At 36.2% G+C, this 20108-nt stretch overlaps 1 protein-coding gene across 2 annotated transcripts in view; it reads right to left on the reverse strand.

The window, feature by feature from the left end:
* LOC101047868 (sperm-associated antigen 16 protein) overlaps positions 1-20108 on the reverse strand; it is an 832481-nt gene that overhangs the window by 99630 nt on the left and 712743 nt on the right. The gene's annotated exons all lie outside the window — the stretch shown is intronic.

The following is a 20108-nucleotide window of genomic DNA, read 5'->3' on the forward strand; positions in this document are numbered from 1 at the left end:
TAGAGACGGGGTTTCACCATGTTGACCAGGATGGTCTCGATCTCTTGACCTCGTGATCCACCCGCCTCGGCCTCCCAAAGTACTGGGATTACAGGCTTGAGCCACTGCGCCTGGCCAGGGCTATATTCTTTGGTGTCACTCAAGAATACATTGCTGCCATCCTGTTCCCTAACTTCTCTACTCCCAGTGCTCCCTGCCCCTGTGCTGATGTTTGCCTCAGCTGTTAATTCCTCTCTTGCTATTGAAAAACTGAAAAATAATAAATGAACCTAGGAATGGTAACTAAGATGTCATGGGCTCAGAAGCCTTCATCCGTGCAATTATTTCATTAGTTCTCTCACATTTTTCCAATTCCTTCTCTGTGTGTGTGCTTTTTAAAATACAGAATCATATTGGTTTAACCTTCTCCACTACCCATCAGGCTTTTGCAATAGCTACTTTCTTGCTTCAACGGCATTCATTTTTTATTCTTTCCTCCTGCATGAATTATTCTTGTAGTGTTTTTAAAACAGCTTTCATGATAGCACCTTTTGCCCAACTATTTTTCTGGATGTTCAAGCATGCCTTCCATAATGTGAACCCATTCAACCTAGCTACTATTTTTTAACAGTTCCAACTTACTACACTGTGTGCATCCCCTGACTTAATTAATTACTTCTTTGGGTCTCCTGCCCCTGCCTTTATTATGCTATTCTACTTTATTGGAATATCCTCTTTTCTTACATCCATTTATCCTAAAAGCAGTCATTCTAAATTCAACAAGATATTTGAGAAGATAGTAAGTAAATTTCCTAAGGTTTCTCTAGTAAGTGATAAAGGTGGGATTCAAACCCACAGAGACTGACTGTAAGGTCTTTGCTCCTATTACTGAATAAATATTAAACTAAAAATTCAAAATGAGACTTCATAAGTTCATTCATGTTTTGGAATTTGGAAACAAGATTAAAGTTAGTACTTAGTGCAGACTCGGGGTTTCCCAAAGCACTTTTAGAAATCCTCTATAAGTAAATGTAACTTAATATTTGTGCTAATTGCCATCCATAAATTTTAAGACTAGATAGCTACAACCATATTTACATAAATGGAACTTATGAAAATATTTTAAATATTTCATGGGATAGTAATAATTCCATTTTTAAGAAATAATAACTTAAGGCAAAATTAAAATTACGCTTTCATTTTCAGAAACAACTGACCATGTGCATCCTGATTTTCAATTTATTCATCTAGTTTGCAGTAACAATGCAATGTTAGCCACTGAACCACAGAAAAATTGGAAATAAATACAAAATTATTAGGTCTAGATACAAATACAATGCTGCAGGTTGACAAATCAATAATGCTACTATTAAGTAGATTTAATTGGAATAATTACCAGTGCATAATTACATATTTTGAATTAGCAATAATCTCTTTAGAATACTTAGGAGTCATTTCAGGCAGCTAATAAAGATGAGTCATTGTTTAGTCATATAGAAGAAAAAAGAAAGCAGTTAAAAATTAAAAACAAAAGAATAAAACATTAAATGTTATGCTGTTATTCACTGCTGATGGTCATTATCCTGAATGTGGTATTTAGAGCTGATTGGTCATTTCAGGACTTTTATTTTGGAAATAAAACCAAAGAACTGGGAGAAGAACATGGATAGAAGAATTGCAAAGAGATCATGTGAAAAAGGGGAAAGTATAAAAATTATTTTATTTGTAGAAATATTTTAAACTAGTGAATATTAGAGATAACTAGCAGGATTATAAAAATTTTTCAATCTAGATAATATTTATGCAACTCTGACTATGTGCCAAGGCAGTATACTTATTTAAACCTTACGACAATGTATAATGTTTGCATGTTTATGTCCTAATTTTACTAAAAGTGAAATAGCATTTCAGATAAATTTTCCCAAATATATCTTATCAACATTCTGGAATAAAGGGAAAAGTAATTGAATCCTTGGGAGCATTTTGGCATATGCAAATTAAAGATCTAGGAAAAAGAAAGTCTTTAACATTAGTGAAGAGTAACGTAACTTCACAACAGTCCTTTCAGGAATGCCCATAGTTTGAAAGATGGTAGTATTATTAGTTGGAATAATTAGCATATATTGTAGCATTGACAAATATTTGTGGTGATTTTCATTTTTTTGAAGATGGCACTGAAGTAGGTAAATCATAATTCCAATTTCACTAAAGTAAACGTTAGACTTGACTTACCTGGCTTTTAAAAAAATTATTTTGTTTACTGGAAAAAATAATTTTAACTATAATTAATTTGTTTAACATTATGTAATAAAATATTTGCATGTAGCTTTGTTGGTTTTCTTTCTGTCATCATGATTTTTTTTATACTAAGTGAATTTTTGGGTGTTTTTTAGCTTTTAATTAAAAAAGGAGTTGCTTCCATTGTCCACTTCATTTTGACAGTGATAACTCTAACTTGAATGCTTTGCCAGCAGATCTCTCTCAATAGATATGAACTTAGATAATCTGCTTAAAAAAAAAAAAAAAAGCAAGAAGTGGAAAGTCCATTCAGAAGTAGAGTACTAATTATACTGTATAAGAAATTTTGCTTAGAATAACTAAATGATTCTTCAGAAAAATAATTATAAATCACTATTGTAGTCTAAGGATAGAATTCTGTAAAAGCCAAGACATAACCCAATGCCTTAAGCTCCCCATAAATAAGGTGATAAAAGATTATTATTGTGAATGATCAACTTTCCAGAAATCAAATCAATACAGCTCAGCAGGTTAGGGCACATGGAGGTCAATACATGGGTTTCTGTTTGTGAGAAGTGAGCATTTAGAAGATGATTAATCTGCTCTGGAATGTGCTAGACCTATACTAAATAATATGCCAGGAACCCTATATATACACCTCAAAGTCAGGTCCAGATACACCTTGAGAATATGAGCAAATTTACCCAGGATGAAAATTATTTTCTCCATAGCCATTGGAGTTCAAATTATTAAAAGGATATAATGAGTTATCATTACTCTGCATGAAACTAAAGTATACTTTAGTGCAGCAGGTACATTTACCAAGTGGTATTCAAGTGCATAAACTGAGAGATAATACATCTCTAAAAATTACTAACTCACCCTGGGAGGGTTTTTCTTTTGTTTTTAATTTGGAAGACTCTGACATATAATTTTCAGTTTGAATTTAGGAGATTTATCATAACTGTTCAAAGATATGATTCACATCATTAAACATGATCATTTTCATCACAAAGGAAATGATTCACACACCAAAAACCCATGTAAAATATTTTTTCTTTGAATAATTCCTATTAGTATGGAGATACTTTCATGCTTATAAATTTATGATTTTTCATTTTTAAATATATACTGTCAGTATTAATTTATTTCATTTGATAAGTTTTTATTTTATTATTTCTAATAAAAAACAGTAAGGTTATATGAGAGTAGGCTTCTTACCACTGACTCTAAGTACGCTATGTAGAGTGGGGCATACATTTCAGCCACAAAAGAGAAAGATTATCATTATATACTGGAGGAAATCACATATTAAAGTTAACTAACTAAAGGGAAACTTTTAGAAAGTAATTTTTTTTTCCCCAGACAGTTGACTAGAGATGTTGGATGCCAGTTTTCCTCAGAAAGAAGATCAGATTTGCAGGCAAATGATCATGACCCAAGCGGAGCTGAGGAAAATGTGCTGAAACCTGTTGGAGAACCCATATGAAGAATTTGGGATGCCAAAAAGGAAGGCAGCCAGAACCTGGCAGAAACTGACCCTAGAGGAACTTAGAGTCCTGATGAAAGGTTATATTAGGGTTATCTCTTGCTCCTTTCATCTGTATGGCAGACTACTAACAGCCAGATTGTAAGGGAGCCCCAATCAACCCAGAGCAATGCTGTCAGTGACAATTTGGGAACTTCCAGGAGGCAGAGTACCAGTCAACCATTTCCTGGTTGCTCACACTCATGCCAAACTCACACCCATGCCAAACTCAGACTCATGTGGCACAGACCACATGGCTTGCACATCTGCTATGGGTCACTAACCTATCCAGGGAACCTCAAAACCCACTCTGACTTTGGCAACTGCAGAGGTCCAGCAGGTCCCTGGGGAGCTGTGGGAACGCTAGAGTTGTAGTCCTTGGAGTGTGCCAACCCTAGAAAGAGGGGGAGCGCAGCCTGCCAACGTGTTCCTCAGAATAGAGGAAATGCAGTTGTAGTGCTGATCTCCAAAGGGGGCACTGTTCTGCCCTAGTGGAGAGGTGGTGCTAGTGGCCAGAAATGGACCTCCCACTGCTGCTGTACACTGCTGCAGATGCAGCCAAGGCCTTTCCTGTTGGAGGTTGGCCTAAGTGTACTCCTACCAGAGTTATTTGGGGTAGCTGTGTCCTCAGTGAAGGTGTGCCCACTGCTTAAGGCTTGTACAAAGAACGAGGCTCATTTCTGCCTTTCTACACAGAGTGACAGCATCACTGCCAAACAGTATGGATCAACTGTAGAGTCATCTGTTTGGTGTTGGGGAAGAGGTTCTGCTCCAAGGTCATTTCAGCAGTAGCCACCATACAGGCATTTCTTACAGACCTAAGGTGCATTGCGGCCTGGAGATAAAGGACAGTGACTATCTGAACTGAAGGCCATGAATCCTGGATAGAGGCATGATATGAAAGTAGGTCATAGTCCTGTCTTCCCAGAATGAGGGCTGGTGTAGCCCCCTCTCTATCACCCTGGAGAACTCAGTGCATCCCACCACAAACTCCCTCTATGACCTTCATTTGGGCAAGTGCTTCCACTCATCATCTCAGTATCCAAAGGCAAACTGGCTCTTACTGTTAAGCACCACCTACTTGACTGGAGACCAAACTTTGCCAAAAAATGAGACAAAATAAAAAAAAATGGCTGACAGAAGTACACAGTGCTGGGGAGGACATAAGCTCCCTGAGATATCTGTATTCCTGGTCTCATAGAACTGAGTGAGTTGGTTCATATGCCCAATGTATTGCTGCAACAAGCAGCACTTGAGAAAACCACCACACAAAAGCTATCTATAACCAAAGAATTCATGCAAAGCCTCAGTTGACTAAAAGCACCCAGAAGCCAAGTGATCATATGTAACATCCTACAGCCACACTTTCAAGGGAACATAAATTAAATATAAAGTTCCTTGCAAAATAATAGCAATTTTTTTTTTTTTAAAAGGAAGTGATAGTTTCTTTCGGAGAGAAGGAATCGGCTCAATAACTCTAGCAGTACAAAAAGACAAAGTGCTTTGACACATCCATAAGATCGCACTACTTCTAAGGCAATGGATCCTAAACAAAATGAAAATTTGGAAATGACAGATAAAAACTTAGAAATACAGACTTAAGGAAACTCAATGAGATCCAAGAGAAAGTTGGAAACCAACAAAAACCAACATCACCTCCAGTGCAATAGCACACACTATCTCCAGCAGAACCCCTCAACCTGCTCTCCCAGCTGCTGTCTTGCCTCCAACACTGTGATAAATGCTGTCAGGGAAGCAGGCACCCTTGCATTCACTAGCACTATGCTGCAGCTGCCACACTTTGTTTTCCCCAGCACAGTGAACTCCAAACCTCACAGAGACAGAGAACAAAGTCAAGGCCCAATACAAGTCCCCCAGAGTTAGATTACACAGTCCAAAGATTGGGAGCTTAGTGTTGCTCCCCTAAAGTCTCCCAGAAATGAACCCAGTCAGCTGAATCCACCTTATAACACAATCAAAACCTCAAGGTCATTAAATAGGATAAAAGAAAAAAAAAACCTATCCAAAGGTCAGCAACCTAAAAAGTTGACGGTAGATAAGCCCACAAACATAAGAAAGAATCAGCACAAGAATGCTAAAAACTCAAAAAGTCAGAGTGCCTTCTTTACTTCAAATGATTGCATCACCTCTTTAGCGAGGGTTTAAAGCCAGGCTGAGACTGATTTGGCTGAAATGACAGAAGTAGAATTTAGAATTTGAACAGGAAGAAGGTTCACTGAGTTATAGGTGTACATTGTGACCCAACACATGGAAGCCCAAAATCATGATAAAACATTATAGGAGTAGATCATATGCATCTGATAGATAGCTACAGAACTCTCCACACACACACACACACACACACACACACACACACACACTCACAGATATACATTCTTTTCATTGCAATATGGCACATACTCTAAAATTGATCACATAATTAGAAGTAAAACACTCCTCAGAAAATGCAAAAGAACAGTAATCATAACAACCACTCTCTCAGACCATAGCACAATCAAATTATAAATTAAGAAATTAGTTCAAAAGCATACAATCATATGGAAATTGAACAACTTGCTCCTGGTTATGACTTTTGGGTAAATAATGAAATTAAAGCAGAAGTCAAGAAGTTATTTGAGACTAATGAGAACAAAGGTACAACATACCAGAATCTCTGGGACATAGCTAAGGCGGTGTTAACTGTGAAATCTGCAGTGCTAAATGCCCACATCAAAAAGCTAGAAAGATTTCAAGTTAATAACTTGATATCAAAACTAAAAGAACTAGAAACCAAGAGCAAATAAATTCCAAAGCTAGCAGAAGACAAGAAATAGCCAGAATCAGAGCTGAACTGAAGGAGATTGAGACACAAACAGCCATTCAAAAGATCAATGAACCAGGAGTTCTTTTTTTTAATTAAGAAAAAACGCTGCTAGCTAGGCTAATAAAGACAAAAAGAAAGAAGATTCAAATAATCACAATCAGAAACAAAAAGGAGGATATTACCACTGACCCCACAGAAATACAAACAACCATCAGAAAATATTATGAACACCTCTATGCACATAAACTAGAAAATGCAGAAGAAATGGACAATTTCCTGGACATATACATTCTCCCAAGACTGGATGAGGAAGAAACTGAATCCCTGAACAGACCAATAATGAGCTCTAAAATCAAGGCAATAATAAATAACCTACTAACCAAAAAAGATCCAGAACCAGATGGGTTCACAGCTGAATTCTATCAGATGTGCAACGAAGAGATAGTGCCATTCCTACTGAAACTATTCCAAAAAATTGAGGAGGAGGGACCCCTCCCTAATTCATTATATGAGGCTAGCATCACCCTGATACCAAAGCCTTTCAGAAAAACAATAAAGAAAAGAGAAACCTTCAGGCCAATATGCCTGATGAATATTGATACGAAAATCTTCAACAAATACAGGCAAACTGAATCCAGCAGCACATCAAAAAGTTTGTCCACCAAGATCAAGTAGGCATTATCCCTGTGGTGCAATGCTGGTACAACTTAACACAAATTTTAAAAAATGTGATATCACTTAAACAGAAATAAAGACAAAAATTCACGATTATCTCAATAGATGCAGAAAAGGCTTTCAATAAAACTCAACATCCATCCATGCTAAAAACTCTCAAATGAGGTATTGGAGAAACATTCCTCAAAATAATAAAAATCCATCCATCTATGAGAAATCCACAGCCAGCATCATACTGAATGGGCAAAAGCTGGAAGCATTTCTCTTGAAAACTGGCACAAGATAAGGATTCCCTCTCTCAACATGCCTATTCAACATAGTGTTGAAAGTTCTGGCCAGGGCAATAAGGCAAGAGAAAGAAATAAAGGGCATCCAAATAGGAAGAAGGCCCACATTTTGGCATGTACAGCTGGCATTAGAAGAAGGGAAGTCAAATTATCCCTATTTGCAGATGACATGATTCTATATCTAGAAAACTCCAAAATCTCATCCCCAAAGCTTCTTATGCAAATAACAACTTCAGCAAAGTCTCAGAATGCACAATCAATGTGAAAAATTCACTAGCATTCCAATACACCAAGAACAGTCAAGGAAAGTGCCAAATAAGGAACAAACTTCCATCCACAATTGCCACAAAGTGAATAAAATGCCTAGGAATATAGCTAAATAGGGAAGTGAAAAGATCTTTATAAGAAGAACTACACGACACTGCTCTAAGAAATCAGAGATGACACAAACAAATGGAAAAACATACCATGATTATGGCTAGAAACAATCAATATCATTAAAATGGCCATACTGTCCAAAGCAATTTATAAATTAAATGCTATTCCTATGATACTACTACTGACATTCTTCACAGAACTAGAAAAAAAAAGCTATTTAAAAATTCATAAAGAACTAAAAAAGAGCCCAAATGACAAGGCAATCCAAAGCAAAAAGAACAAAGCTGGAGGCATCATGCTACCAGACTTCAAACTATACTGTTTATGGTAACCAAACCAGCATGGTTCTGGTAAAAGAACAGACACATAGACCAATGGAACAGAATCAAGAACCAAGAAATAAGACTGCACAGCTACAACTATCTGATCTTTGACAGTCATGACAAAAAGAAGCAATAAGGAAAATTCCCTATTCAATAAATGATGCTAGGATAACTGGTGAGGCATATGCAGAAAATTAAAACTGGAACCCTTCCTTATACCATATACAAAAATGAATTCAAGATGCATTAAAGACTTAAATGTAAAACTCAAAACTATAAAAGTCAAGGAAGAGAATCTAGGCAATATCATAAAGGAAATAGGCACAGGCAAAGATTTCCTGATGAAGACAACAAAAGCAATTGCAACAAAAGGAAAACGTTGACAAATGGGATCTGATTAATTAAAGAATTTCTGTGCAGCAAAAGAAAATTATCAACAAAGTTAACAGAAAACTTACGGAATGGGAGAAAATTTTTGCAAACTATGCATCTGACAAAAATCTAATAACCAGAGACTACAGAAATTGTAAACAAATTTACAGGCAAGAAACAACCCTATTAAAAAGTGGGCCATATACACAAACAGGAACTTTTCAAAAGAAAACATACATGCAGCCAACGAACATATGAAAAAAATCTCAACATCACTGATCATTAGATAAATTCAAATCAAATCCACAGTGAGATACCATCTCAAACCAGTCAGAATGCTGATGATTAAAAAGTCAAATAATAACATGCTGCTAAGGTTGTGGAGAAAAATAAACACTTACTCATGGTTGATGGGAGTGTAAAATAGTTCAGCCATTGTAGAAGACAGTATGGTGATCCCTCAAAGACTTAGAGAAAGAAATACCATTTGACCAAGCAATCCATTGCTGAGTATACAGCCAAAGGAACAGAAACCATTCTATTATAAAGATACATGCACGTGTACATTCACTGCAGCACTACTCACACTAGCAAAGACCTGACATCAACCTAAATGCCCATCAATGATAGACTGGATAAAGAAAATGTGGTACATATAGACCATGGATTACTATGCAGCCATAACAAAGAATAAAATTATGTCCTTTACAGGGATATGTATTGAGCTGGAGGTCATTATCTTTACTAAACTAACACAAGAACAGAAAACCAAATACCCTATGTTCTCACTTACAGTCCAAATTTACCTCTTTAAAAAAATTGTAAAAAAAGATGCAAACATAGTTTTCTAATAACTTAAAAATTCATAACATTGGACCAATAAAAAACTTCCAGGACTCTAATTAAAAAGCTGATGTATTGATGTGGATTGCTAACCCAGCATCCAGCAAAACACTAAACCAATGGAGGACTAAAATAATTTATAAATTTTATTTAAAACAGTACTGATTCTTATTGTTTTCCAGAGGGTAGAACAACCTTTTTCTTTTGAACTGTTTACAGCTTTTAACAATTTAATAAAGCATATTCTTGTAAACAAAATTTGAAACATATTTCTTTCTCTCTACCTAATTTCTCCAGAATTAAAAACTATTTGTGAGAATTCTTAATTTATGGCAATTTAATTATTTACATATGCTCAATAAAAATCTATTCTCTTTTATAATATGACACAATTAGAGATACTGGTTATTTTGCCAAGGCTTTGACTAAAATGACTTATTTTCTGATATGATTGGACTACTTAAAAAAATTAAAGTTGACTTACAGAGTTGATAAAAGTTCCTTAAAAATGGCCTTGAATTTTGTGTGCAATGTCTTTACAAAGTTATTGACCTATAATAAATAAGAAATGTCACTTTCTAATCGTCCCAGAAACACCAAGTTATTTTGATACCTCGAAAAGAAAAAAGTTAATCCAATTCATACAGGTATCTACAGGCATAGATAAAATCCTTTACTTGAGTAAGCTGAAAAGACTTTGAAAAAGCCTTACCTGACATTCCTTATTTAAAATGTTTCAGCAAAGCCAACTTAAAAGAGTCTATATAGTTAATCACCATTCTTGCTGTATTTTATGAAAATAAGCCATGTACAAAAAGATTAAAACTTACTTTTCCAATAAAGTTTTACTATTATTTTTTTCTTTAATAAAAGTGAGAGACTAGAAAAAAATTATGGTTCAAAAAGTATACTACACCTGTTTTGAGATTCTAGCCTTGTTCATTATGTCGGGGGTTTTACTATTTGCCTATCATTTATTTAGACTAGATTGTGCATTCATTCCTGACTATAACATTTCTTATCACAGACCCTCTGACTGAATGGTTTTCTTGGATTTTCTCACAGATACTCCAAGGTTTTTACTTCAATTTACAAGGGATCTTAAAGTCTGGACTCACAATTCTGTTAATAGGGCCTATATTTTACCTTATACTTCACTGTTCAATTAAATGTTACACTAAAATAATAGACAAAAATACCAAATTTGTTCATACTATACCCCTGACCAGGCACTCAGAAATATTTAGAGTTACTACCTGAGAATTTCATTTCTCTAATCCTGACCCACACTATGACTATGCTCCTTGCCCAGACAAAAATCTAGAGCAGTCTTTGCCTAATTTATGCCATATTAATTTTTACACCTCAAGATTGAAAAATAGATCAAGCCTAGGGAAAGCTAAAACTGTTCCCAAGAACATTTTATAAAAGTAAGGGGAAAAATGAAATACAAATAGGTTTGCAATATAATCAGCAGTAATCATTATGACAGTTTGCCCTTTGGCCCATTTTCTTGTATTAAGTTTCTGCTTACTTCCTCAGGATAATGAAGCTCTCGTTACAAGACTCTTTGTTCCTTTTCTGTGCTACAGATAAAATCTAAGACATTACAAGATAATAAGCTTTCTGTTTGATTTTCTCCTTTAGGTTCTACTTACCAAAAAACTACCATTGCCAGCTAGTCTAATGAGCATAGCAATGAGCTGAATCATAAAAAAATAGAGTTTCTACATTTTGATAATTTCATCATCCTCCTTATCTCTGTTCACTGATGACATGATATTATACCTAGGAAACCCTAAAGACTCTTCCAAAAGACTGCTAACTTTGATAAATTACTTCAGCAGAGTTTCAGGATACAAAAATCAAGTAGAAAAATCAGAGGCATTTCTATATACCAATAACATTCAAGCTGAGAACTAAATCAGAAACTCAATCTTATTTAAAATTGTCATGCAAAGAAAACTATATATCTATAGCCATATATATATATATATAGTTTTATATGTATATTATAACATACATTTAATCAAGAAAGTAAAATATCTCCACAAGGAGAACTATAAAATACTGATAAAGGAAACTGCAGACGACACAAACAAAGAGAAAAACATTCCATGCTTTTGGAACTGAAAACAATATTATTAAAATGATCATACTTCCAAAGCAATCTACAGTATCAGTGCAATTTCTATCACATTACTAATGTCATTTTTCACAGAATTTGGAAAAGCAGTCTTAAAATTCATTTAAAAAAAAGAGCCAAATTGCCAAAGCAATCTTAAGCATAAAGAACAAAGCTGGAGGTGTCAAAATACTTAACTGCAAATTATACTGTAAGTCTATAATAACTAAAACTGCATGATACAAAAATAAATACATAGATCTATGGAACAGAATAGAGAATCCAGTAATAAAGCCACCTATCTAGGACTGACTTATATTTTCAAGGACAGCAAAAATAAACAATGGGAAAAGAAAGAATGATAATAAACAATATCATTCAATAAAGGGCACTGGAAAACTGGCTAGTCGCATGCAGAAGAATGAAACTGGGCCCATACCTCCCACCACATGCAAGAATTAAGATGGATTAAAGTCTTAAATGTAAGACCTGAAAATACAAAAATTCTAAAAGAAAACTTAAGACAAACTCCTCTGAACTTTTGGCTTAGGCAAAGAATTTATGACTAAGATCTCAAAAACAAGTGCAACATATACAAACGGGGCTTAAACTACAAAGCTTCTGCATAACAACAGCAACAACAAAAAATCAACAGAGTAAACTTACAACCTACAGAATTGCAGAAAATATCTGCAAAGTATGCCTCTGACAAAAGACTAACATCCAGAATCTACAAAGGACTTAACAACAACAAAAACAACACCATTAAAAAGTAGATGTATTAGTCTGTTTGCATTCATATAAAGGAAAAAATGAGATTGGGTAATTTATTAAGAAAACAGTTTTATTTGGCTTGTCATTCTGCAGGATATACAAGAACCATAGGGCTGGCATCTGCTTCTGGTGAGGACCCCAAGGAGCTTAAAATGATGGCAGAAGGTGAAGGGGAGACAGCATGTCACATGGTGAGACAGTGAACAAGAGAGAGAATAGAGAGGTGCCGCAATCATTTAAACAATCTCTTGTAAACTCAGAGAAATAACTCTCATTACTGTGAGGTGAGCATAAAGCCATTCATGAGGGATCTGTCAGCCACTTCCCACTATGCCCCATTTTCAACATTGTGATGACATTTCAGCATGAAATTTGGAGGGGTCAGTGGGCAAAGGATATGAACAGACAGTTCTCAAAAGGAGACATACAAGTGGCCAATAAACATATAAAAAAAGTTAAACATCAGTAATTATCAGAGAAATGCAAGTTAAAACCACAGTAAGATACCACATCACAGAAGTCAGAATGGCTATTACTAAAAAGTCAAAAAACAATAGATGTTGGTGTGGATGTGAAGAAAAGAGAATGCTTATACACTGTGGAAATGTAAATTAGTAAAATCTTTATGGAAAACAGTAGAAAAATTTGTCAAATAACTAAAAATAGAAGTACTATCCAACCCAGAAATCTCACTATTGGGTATCTACCCAAAGAAAAGAAATTATTATGTCAAAAACATACCTGCACTAAAATGTTTATTGCAGCACCATCCACAATAGCAAAGTCAGGAAATCAACCTAAGTGTACATCAATGGTTGATGGGATTAAATATATATACACGATGGAATTCTATGCAAGCATAAAAAAGAATGAAATTGTTTTCTGCAGCAACATGAATAAAGCTGGAGGCTACTATTCTAAGTGCAATAACTCAGAAACAGAAAAATCATAAATCACTTATTCTACTTTTAAAGGCGCACTAACAAATGAATATACATGGACATAAAGATGTAAATAATAAAAACTGGGGACTCTGAAAAGGGAGAGTATGGGACGAGCATGAGGGTTGAAAAAGTACCTACTGAGTACAATGTTCACTATTTGGGTTATCAGTATACTATAAACCCAAACTTCACCATAATGAAGTATATCCATATAGCAAACATGCACGTATATCCCCTGAAGCTAAAATTTAAAACGATAAAAATTGAAAATAAAGTAAATTAATTGAAGGTGGCTAAGAAAATGTTTTGTGAGTATGTAATACATGACAGATCAGCTGGTCCGATCTCATATCCCTTCTTTGACTTTTTTTTTTTTCCTTTGAAATGGAGTCTTGCTTTGTGGCCCAGGCTGGAGTTCAGTAGCTTGATCTTAGCTCACTGCAACCCCTCCTCCCAGGTTTAAGTGATTCTCCTGCCTCAGCCACTGGAGTAGCTGGGATTACAGGAATGCCTGGCTAATTTTTGTATTTTTACTAGAGATGGGATTTAGTCATGTTAGTCAGGCTAGTCTCAAACTCCTGTGCTCAAGTGATCCACCCACCTCAGCCTCCCAAAGTGCTAGGATTGCAGGCACGAACCACTGTCCCCGGCCATCATATCTCTTCTATTCCAATTAAGAAGAACTTAGGGAGGGAGGGTATTCAAAATCCCTTGAGTACCAAGTGTTGGGATAAGTTGTTTATTGTGGGTAAGATTTAAAAAAAATATGCTTAATAAATGCTAGCTGGCAAAAACTATTTCATTAGAGTGTGGAGTAAGTTTAGGGTTTTGTTAAAATCATTTCTTATGGTATGAGTGTTAGCAGAGAGTTGGCTGTATAACAAAGCAGGCATTGATGAAGAAGTTATCTTATGGACTCATGAGCTGAATAATGCCCCACCCACTTTTGCTCCTTGGTTGCGCACCTTCACACTTTTCAGAAGACGGTGATGACAGCAGAGACTCTGGTCTCAAAAATGAAGTGAAGTGGTAGACCTGAGCACTAACTTCTTGATGCTAGAGCTAGGTACTATTTCTTTTACTCCTCAACCTCTCCGAATGGGCCTAATTTCACCAGACCCCAGAAGGACGACACTGTGACCATGATTAGATCTAGTGCTCATACAGGGATATGGGCACAATCATTATTTTCCAACACATCAAGCATTCTGCATTCTGTGAGATAAAATCAAGTGTGCATTAGAACACTTATTAATGTTGGTTACATACTGGAGTCAAATCTAGCTAGATATGTAGTGGCATCAGACAAACATCTTGGGAGAGGCATTAAGATCACCAGCATTATTATGTTTTGTTTGATAAACTCTCTCCTTTGGGGAAAACACCTACAAGCCTAAAGAAGGTTGTTTAAAGCCAGTTAAAGATGGAAAATACACAGTCAAATATCAGATAATCCCTGTAATCCCAGCACTTTGGGAGGCCAAGGTGGATCATGAGGTCAAGAGATTGAGACCATCCTGGTCAACATGGTGAAACCCCGTCTCTACTAAAAAAATACAAAAAATTAGCTGGGCATGGTGGCACATGCCTGTAATCCCAGCTACTCAGGAGGCTGAGGCAGGAGAATTGCCTGAACCCAGGAGGCGGAGGTTGCGGTGAGCCGAGATCCTGCCATTGCACTCCAGCCTGGCTAACAAGAGCGAAACTCCGTCTCAAAAAAAAAAAAAAATCAATCTTTGAAGTCCTTATGACTAAATTCATGACTTGCTGCTAACAAAGGCTGATTATTACCTATAGTTAAGGTTGACAGATGGCAAGTATGCAGAGGCAAATCATGAATCACTGCTCATCACAGATATAGGCTCTTTAATATGTACAGTTGGCATTTCAATTGATAATATTTTGACTGTCATAAGGGAAGATGGTTGACTGGATGCAGCGCCATAGAATGGCACCAAAATAGCAAGTAGATACTTATACTTCAGATAAGTTATCTAAAAGAGAAGATCAAAATTCAACAGAGAAATTATTTGAAGCAGCAAAGTCAAAGAATGAAAGAGAAATGAGGCAGGCTTCTTAGTTGGGATTGACTGGGAGCTGGAAGAGGCTCTCAGACACAGGGAAAAGGTAAATGTGTGATCCCCAGGGCTCCACATTCCTACCAAGAACTTACACAATCTTAACCAAGAGAGAGCCTCTCAGCACCTGCAAGCCTAGAAACTAGCATAGGGAGCTGTCTACAGATTGTGCAGAGGCACTGCTTCAGAGAGGGCGTTCATGCTGGGTCCCACAGGCTTCTGAGCTTTGTGCAGCTGCAATATGGCACCATTCTAAGAGTGCTCAGTTCCAAAAGGACTGCATCCTGCCCTGGAGCTGATGGTGCTGCTGCTACAGTCAGGCCAGGAAGAGATAAGGGAGGCCAGACATTTCACACACCCAAAGAACAAATCCATAGCAGCTGCTGCTGTGGGCTGTTGTGGAACGAAGATATGAGGAAACTGTATGTCCCATAGCTGCCTTCCTGTGCTGCTGACATTGAGAGTGGCTTCACCATCCCTGATTGGTAAGCCCACAGCTGGTACCATTTAGAAAGCCAGCCTTCAAAGGTCTGCATTCTGCCCTGGGGCCATTGCTGCTAGAGCTACCACAGGAGGGAGAGGGAAGCCCAATAACTTTCACATGTCCCAAAGACAAATACCACCACCACTGCTGCAGGACCAATGCATAAGCAAACCATGAGCTCCACAGCTGCCTTCCTAGGCTGCTCCCACTGATAGTGGCCCCACCATCCCCAGGGGCAGACTCATAATACAGCCACTGCTGTCCCAACCTGAGCATTCTGCTAGTGGCCTGGGGAATATTCTGCCTCTGCCTATCACAGGTACTGCCTGAACATAGTACCAGGAGGCCTGAGGACATATCTGCTCATCAACTTTCATCTGAATAGTACCCAAACACACATTCCAAAGGCCTAGGGATTACCAGACCATCTCACCATCACTGACACTTGAACACTACTCCCAGAGTCTGAGGTCAGGACCATCCAATTTGCCAATACCACCACTGCAGACACTAAACCCATATGAGCCAGCTGCAGACCAAGGGACTTGCCCAACCAGTCTGTTGCAGCCACTGCCCACACTAACATGAATTGTCGGGGTTCCACTGGATTGTGCTGCCACTGTTTATGGTATTATGCACATCACACCACTGCCCAGAAGCCCAAGAACCTACACACAAGCCTAGCCTACTGCTGCCACTACTGGCTCTGAGCAAGCCACCTGGGGGCCCAAGAATTGGCATGCCAGAATGTGCTAACACCAGAACCAGTATACATTGCTCTAAGGCTCAAGGTAAGGCATATTTAGGCACGTTTAGCCTACCACTGCCACCACTGGTACGCAAAGACTGGACTACCTGGCATCCTCATCCCCAGTAAGACTTTACCACATTCTTGCCTAATAACTGTGTTTTAAGCCCTAAGTCACTGCGGAAATCAAAGATACCACTGACACTGTTGACAGCTGATGAAATCACACAGATATTACAATATTGCATGCAATCAAAATCGAATCCAAAGTTCCCTACCCAACCAACAACATACATAAGTCTTCAGGAAAATATCTTCCCCAACAAAAGTAAATTTTAAAAGTTAGAAGAAACAACTACTACACCAGATGCACAGATATCAATGTAAGGATACAGGAAGGATGAAGAAGCAAGAAAATATGACACCTCCCAAAAATATGATAATTTTCTAGCAACATATCCCAATCAAAATAAATTCATGAATTCCTGGAAAACTAATTCAAAATACTGAGTTTAAAGAAGACCAGAAAGATAAATAAAAATTCTTAAAAACAATACAGAGAAATCAGAAAAAAAAATTCAGAATATGAATGAGAAATTTTCCACATAGTAATTTCTTTAAAAAAATCAGAAATACTGGAAATGAATTTATTAAATGAAATAAAAATATATCTGAAAGCTTCAACAATAAACAAGATAAGGCAGAAGAAAGAATCTCAAAACTTGAAGACGGGTGTTTTGAAATTTTATTATCAATGTCCCTGAGGGTGAAGAGAAAACAAGAGTTTAATTAAGAACCTATTTAACAAAACAGATAATCAAAACTTTCCAAATCTAGTGACAGATTTAGACATCCAGATACAGAAGGCCCAGTGATTCCCAAACAGATACAATGCCAAAAATTATCCACAGCATATTATAGTCAAACTATCTAAAGTCAATATTAAAGAGAAAACTATATAAAACAGCAAGGAAAACATGTTCTCACCTATAAAGGATCTCCCATCAGACTAACACTGGGGTTTTCAGCAGAAAACCTTTAGGCCAGGAAAGAATCGGATAACATATTCTAAGTGCTTTAAAAACAAACAAACTTCCCATTCAAGTATATCATACACAGCAAAATTATTCTTCATGAATAAAAGGGAAGTGAAATCTTTCCCAGACAAGCAAATACTGATGACCTTTGATTGACTATACAAGAAATGCTTAAGGGAGTCCTAAATCTGGAAGTGGAAGGACAACATTTACTACCATGAAATCACACGAAAGTATAAAACTCATTGGCAAACCAAATACACAAATGAAGAAGAGATACAACCCAAATTGTACCACTACAGAAAACTACCTAACCACAATAGCAAATGAAACAATAAAAAGAAAAGAACAAAAATATATACAATACAACCAGAAAACAATTAACTATGACAGGAAGTAAATCTCATTCATCAATAATAACCTTGAATGTAAATGGATTAAATTCTCCACTGAAAAGATATAGACTGGTTGAATGGATAAAGAAACATATCCAAATATACACTGCTGACAAGAAACACCCTTTACCTACACAGACACATACAGATTCAAGGTGAAGTGTTGGAAAAAGATATTCCAAGCAAAAGAAAACCAAAAGCGAGGAGGAGTATCTATGCTTATGTCACATAAAATCAATTTTAAGTCAAAAACAGTAAAGAAAAAAAGAATACCATTATATAATGATAAAGGGATTGCTTAAGCAATAGGAAAGAACAATTCTAAATATATATACACCCAACACTAAAGCACCCAAATTGATAAATCAAATATTACTAGATCTAAAGAGAGAGGTACACTCCAATATAATAATAGTGGAAAACATCAATACAGTAGATTTAATCTTCACTTTTAATACAAACAGTAGATTTAAACTGCACTTTTGACCAAAGAGACCTAACAGACATTTACAGGACATTTTATCCAACAATTACAGAATATGCATTATTCTCATCAACAAATGGAGTATTCTTCAGGATAAACCATATGTTAGGACACAAAACATGTCTTAACAAATTTTTTTATAAAATAGAAATCACATTAAGTATCTTCTTAGACTACAATAGAACTAGAAATCAATAAGAGAAACTTTGGAAATAATACAGATTCATGAAGATTAAAAACATGCTCTTGGATGACTGACCCTTGGGTCAATGAAGAAATTAAGATGGAAATCAAAACATTTCTTGAAATAAAAATGGAAATACAAAAATACTCAAACTTGTGGGAGACAGCAAAAGCAGTGCTTAAAGGGAAATTTGTAACAATAAACATTTCCATTTAAAAAGTAGAAAGATTCAAAATAAACAATCTAACGATGCACCTCAAAGAATTAGAAAAGCAAGAATAAGTCAAATCCAAAATTAGCAGAAGGAAAGAAATAGTAAATATCAGATCAGAACTAAATGACATAGAGATTTACAACAAGCACAATTAAAAAAAAATGAAGCAAAATTACAGGCCAATATTTCTGTGAAGAAGAGAAAAACCCCAAATAAACAATCAGAAAAGGAGACATTGCAACTGATATCATCAAAATACAAAAGATCATCAGAGACCATTATGCACAACTATATGCTAGCATACTGGAAAACCTAGAATAAATGGATGAATTCCTCACAACATACAACCTACCAAGATTGAATCATGAAGAAATAAAAAACCTGAATACACCAATTGTGAGTAGTGAGACTGTTTCTCCCAACAAACAAAAGCCCAGGACCAGATGAATTCACAGCTAAATTCTACCAAACATGTAAAGAACTAATACCAATTCTCCTAAAAGTATTAAAAAAAAAATTGAAGAGGTGAGAACTCTCCCTAAATCATTCTATGAGGTTAGCATTACCCAGATACCAAACCAGACAAAGACACACAACAAACCAAAATACGAGTCAGTATCCCAGGCTCATGGTTTGGGAAACTCAATTTTGTTAAATGTTCATACTGCTTAAAACATCTATAGATCAATGCATTTCCTATCAAAACAAGAATGCCACTTTCCACAGAATTAAAAAAGAAAAGTTATAGAATTCATATAAAACCAAAAAAGAGCCAGAATAGCCAAAACAATCCTCAGCAAAGGGAACAAAGCTGAATACTTCACACTACCCAACTTCAAAATATATTACACAGCTATAGTAACCCAAACAGCATGCTATTGGTATAAAAGCAGACATATAGACCAATGGATCAGCAAATCACGAAATAAATCCACATATTTATTGCCAAGTTATTTTTGATAAAGGCACTAAGAATATATGCTGGGAAAGGGCATCCTCTTCAATAAATGATTCTGGAAAAATTAGATGTACATATGTAAAATGATGAATGTGAACTGCTATCTCCATATAGAAAAATCAACTCAAGCAGGTAGATCACAGGGTCAGGAGCTCAAGACCAGCTTGGCTAACATGGTGAAACCCCATTTCTACTAAAACTATGAAAAAAATTAGCCTGGCATGGTGGCACATGCC

The sequence above is a fragment of the Saimiri boliviensis genome, chromosome 5 (assembly GCF_048565385.1).
Source record: "Saimiri boliviensis isolate mSaiBol1 chromosome 5, mSaiBol1.pri, whole genome shotgun sequence".
NCBI lineage: Eukaryota > Metazoa > Chordata > Mammalia > Primates > Cebidae > Saimiri > Saimiri boliviensis.